Below are 5,426 nucleotides of genomic sequence, written 5' to 3' on the forward strand. Positions count from 1 at the left end.
TTAAGCTTCCGACAACCAAGTAATGCTAATTCTTATTAATAGCCGCACAGCGATAGCTGGGGCTATTATTGGCCTTCTCTTGGTTTTTTACAATTCAAAGAATTTGAATTGTATTGGGGCGCTGTCTTTTTTTTTTTTTAAGATCTGTTCACACATTTTCATGATTTTTGAAGTCAAATTGGAGTGGTGATTTTGGTCACGCCGAAACAGGAAATGGAGCGAAAAGCGAGTGGTTTTGCGGCGTGAAATTTTTTCGCTCTAAATTTAAAGTAGAGTGAGAAAATGGTGTTTGAACAAAAATTCGCTTTCTCGCTAGTGGTTTTTTGTTCACATGCGGCAATTTCACTTTGATTTTTACTCTTTTTTCGATTTTTTGGATCAGATTTTTTTCTAAATGGTTTTTCCAATCCATTCATAGTCCGTTTTAGGTCTAGTTTTTTTAGTCAATGAAAATTCTTTGAATTGTACGTCAGGACTTGTCCTGCTATGTTTTTTTATTTCGTCGTCATGATTTTTGTTACGACCATATGACGTCACAGCCACTTTTTGTTCATTCGTTCATGCAATTTCAACTGAATTGCATGTGTGACGTCATTTTTCGCTCTTAGTGGAGCGAGTTTTTTCGTTCATGCGCGTGATTAAGTTTTTGGTCACACTTGACTTACCTCACTCTCAAAAATGACTTCCTCACTTTGAAATTGACTTTTATTTACTTTAATTCAAAGAGATAAGGTCAAATGGGTGTGTGTCACTCTAAATGAAATGTTATTCAAGAGCAGCTAATAGAGGCAGCAATAACTTATACAGATTTTTAATCAAAATACAACAGATCAGCCTTCAATGAAAAGACGAATTTTTTTGGTCTGTCTTTTTTGCTGTTTTTTTAGACGGCCGATCTACGAATCTATTGCGGCTATTTTCTGGCAATCTGCCAGCTATGTTCACATTTTTTACAACCTTGATTTTCACTTGCTTTAAAACGAAGGTTTGTGCTATTTTTTGGGTCCTGCTTGACACGTGGTAGTTTTTAAAACGTACAGAGTCGCATTTTTTTCAATTTGGAGCGTGTGATACTCGAAAGTAGCTGACCTTCAAGGAACTTGAATTAAGTGTATGCCGCCTAATTTATATTTCTGAAGACATGAACAAAACAATTGGACATCAGAAATAGTTGCAGAAGAGTTTTGTTAGTGATATTTGATTATTCCAATTGCTATAAATAATTTTTGTGTGGCCGAAAAACCAATAAATATCATTTTTTTTACTAATCAATATGTAATTTAACGAAGAATATCGCTTCAGAAGCAATTATAGAGAAGTCGGTTTTTAGCTTCTACATCAGCAATAATGGTTTTAGAAGGTTGTATTGCAGTATTTGTTGTAAAAGCTTGAGCTGAAATTATATCTTGAAGACTACATTCAAGACAATAATCAGTATCCCGATATTTAAAAACCCTTGAATTTTTCATTTTGGTTTGTTTTTTTCATATTTTTTATGTGCAGTCTTTCGCAACATTTGTGAACCTTGATTTTAAAAATGAACATACTGACAAAACTTTGATAATTAGCAAAAACTTCACTGTAATTTTTGAATTCTGGTAGATATTTTTCTCTTAAATCTCATTTTTAAACTCAAGCACGACTTGCGGACACTGCCTGTAGCACAGAATGTTCTAACATACGTCTCAAGTTTGTCAAAAACTTTTTTCTGAATTGAGAATTTTGTCTGTCAATTGTTCGAAGCTCAAATTGAGGCTTTTTCCGTAGCAACCTTGTACGACTTTCAGAAACCTCATATTTGAAATGAGGTTTCAGAAATTTTGCATTTCAGAAACCTCATATCAATATAATTTTGCCCGATGAAAAACCAATTGCGTTTTAGTCAATATGCCTTGAATATCTGATTTTCAACGAGTCTTATAGTTCAAAAACAGTAACAGATAAAAAGAACGGAGCAGTTTTGAGCAATTTTTTGTATATTGCAGCACTAACGAAACGTTTTTCTACGCCACTGAAAAAATTACCTTTCATTATTTGAGTTAATAACATTGTATGTCCTAAAGGCTAAATTCAATTAAGTCGGATATCATGATAAATAAACTGCTAGTCAATATGGGTCCAACTAGACATCACACCAACAAAATTTTAGGGTCGAACAAAACAAAAATTAGGTTTCTAAAGTCAAAGAAATGGGAAAAGGAAAACAATTTTTTTCTTTAATTAAAATTTGAAAAACTGCAATAAATTGGCAAAAAATAGTTAAAAATTTATCATTTCTGTGTCATTTTTTGCTCCACTGAAACACTGTCTTATGCCACATAAAATGTAATCTTCCGGTAACTAAAAATTATTTTGATCAAAACACTTCCTTTCAATTCCCAATGAATGCTATGAAACAACGAAATAGCAAAATAAATCGCTAATAAGCTTAAAGATTCATATTCAATATGATTAAAAATAGTAGAAAAACCTCAGAAATAATATAAATTCAGGTTATTTAAACAAGTTTTAAAACCCCTTTTCCTATTTTCGGTCTTGTTTTATTTAAATAGCTCCCCTTTCTCAATTCGATGAAATTTGCAGATTTTTTAATATCAAACGGGGGCTCAACTTATCACGGGGACTCAACTTACTGCGGTTCTAAATCTGGCTTTACGCCAAAAGTACCCTGAAAATTTATCATGTAACATTGAGTTCTTAGAGATCAATATTTTGTCGATGAGCGTAGTTAATAAGTTTTCGAAAATCTGTTAAGTTCAAAGAAGGTTATTAAAAGATACACTTACGTCAAGGCAGTGTAAGCATCATTAAGAACGTGTTTAAGGCGGTTTATCTTTTTTGTGATGTGAGTACAGAGGCTTAGGCCTCGACTTATGAAAAGGCCATGCTCGACCAAAAAATGGTATGAAAAGACCATGATGGGCGCAAACAGCCCATGAAAAGAATTTAGCTGGACCTAATCGTTCAGCTAGACTTTGGCTTGACCAAAATTTTTGATTCTGGACTTTAGCTCGACCCAAATATGTTACTCAACTTTACCTCGACCTAAAATTATGCTGGACCCAATAAAAATTTACATTTGCACTGATAATTGGCCTTTGCTTATAACGTGGTCAACGGGTTTTACAGTTCAAATTTTCCAATGTTTCTCACATTTTTCTCGAGAAACGAACGGCGCTATTATAAATGTATTTTTAAAAAAATGAATTTTAGAACCAAATGAACTAAATCACAACACACTAAACCCATTGCTGATGAAATGTCGATTGTTAGAGCTTTGTTAACTAGTTGAATTCAGCCGAACAAATTCGCTATATTGGTCAATTCCGAAATTTAATTTATCTTAGGAATTCAATATTTTTTGGCGAAATTCCACCTATTTTTCGAAGGTGGACTGCCTGTTGCAACGTTAGTTTGGTGTTGCTGGTAGGTGTTACACATCTACAAAAAGGTTTATAGCAAAGTTAACTGTTATTAATACCACAAAATGCGATCCTCGACTCATGAAAAGACCATGCTCGACCTATAAAAAGACCATGCTCGAACTTAATTTGCTATGAAAAGACCTTATCTTGACCATGAAAAGACTTTACCTCAACTTTAGTTAGGAGCTGGACTGTGTATTTATAGTCAATGTTGGACCCCCCTGCTAGAATTATAAAGTCATTTCAGAAGTCGTCAATTAATTGGGATAGTTTATTTGCTAGTCTGGTTGGTGTTGGAACATGGTCCCGACTGCACATAATCTCACTTTTCAATCTCTATGTGAAAACAACACATCTCTACTAGCCGACAGAAAACAAAAACCTGTGGGTATCATATTTTTTAATCTCCATGCTAGGCAACCGATTTAAAAAAACGATTTTTTTATCCACTATGGATGACTGATTGTCTCGTGCTTTTTATTAAGGGTTGCAATGAGATCACCGGAGGCACCAATGAAGCTGCTGAGTGGTGTAAGTCAAGAACGCCGGATGTTGATTGGAACCCGTTCCTAGTTGGAATATTTGTTCACCCATAAAATTTATCTAATCTACAACCCCCCTCTGAATTCAATTGCCCCGCTTGTCGTTCAAGTGCAATTTGACGGGCGATAGTCGGTTTATGTTTCAAAAGATGTTGAATGGATAGTTGAGCTTGCTCTGATTGTCCTTCTCTTGGTTTTTTTGCGATTTGAAGAGGTTTATCTGCTCTTGCATGGTTTCTAAAATTAGTGTTTTGTAATTAATCTGCACTGTAAAAGCCTTTTATTTATGGTTAAGGTCTTGCCTTGAAATTATGAGTTTTTTACGTGAGTTTTTTTTGTAGGCTAATTTAATTTATCAATGAAAATTTTTCATGCTTTAATTTTTCAAATTTTTTGCGCTCTTTATCTTGAAGGGAGGCCTGCTCAATGAATTAGTGGACCGCCGAAAAAAAGAAGTCAACTTTTGTGTTACATTTTGCTGTAGAGTTTGCTCGAGTGTCCCTCTAAGTCTCACAATTTTGTTCAACTTACGACGCTCATTACCGCTACCTGCCTTTATATAATTTTTTTGTAACTGGTGTATATTTCTTCACTAATGGAGTGTCTTTTTTCCTCCGCGTGAATAACTCTGGTGGCTCAAGTTTGCTCTCACTCTGAAAATGAGTTTTGCTCACCCCTGATTTTAAGGTTAATTGAGGATTACACACTAATTTGAGAGAACTTTATCTGAGAGAACTTTTAGGAAATAGTTAATCAATTGAATTCTTTATATCTCAAACACTGCTGTAGTTAAAGATTGAAATTTTTTCTTTTAATTTTCTAGTTTTGTGTTTATTAATTGCTTTCGAACGAAGTTTGAAGCAATTATTGTAAACGTGGAGAATTTTTATGGTAAGTTTTTGCTCGACCGTTTTAAGTTTTCTGGTTACTTTTACGCCCTTGACTTTTTCGTCTTACGTGATCATATTTGTTTTTCATTCACAAGTGTCAACAACTGAACTCAAGTGGCGGAAGTTCACGACTAAAAGTCAAATGAAAAGTGCGCCAAATTTTTTTTACTTAAAATTTTTAGTGGTATCTAATAGCCTCTAAAATGTCGTTCGAAGCCCCCTCCCCCCTTACTGAATTTAGTAACCCCCACCGACTGAAGCAGCCTGTTATACATTCGAGCTCCCACTAGAGCATTCGAGAGCAACTCTTCCGACGTTGGTCTGTTTTGTTTTCTGTAACTAATCTGAACAAATCCGCTGATCAATTTAACAATTAGTCCTTCTTTTTTAAATCATTATTTTATGATTTAGCCCTTTTCGTCGCCAATCTTTTTGTTTTCAGCTACTATTGTTTCAACGAGCTGCCGTGCGAAATTTTTCGGATGACAAATGGGGTGTGTTGGGGGACATTTATGTCTTGTGCTTACTACCTGCTAATTTGTTGACAGTTTTTCTTTTTCGTTATAGAT

The sequence above is a fragment of the Convolutriloba macropyga genome, chromosome 5 (genome assembly GCF_964194025.1).
Source record: "Convolutriloba macropyga chromosome 5, txConMacr16.3, whole genome shotgun sequence".
Taxonomy (NCBI): Eukaryota; Metazoa; Xenacoelomorpha; order Acoela; family Convolutidae; genus Convolutriloba; species Convolutriloba macropyga.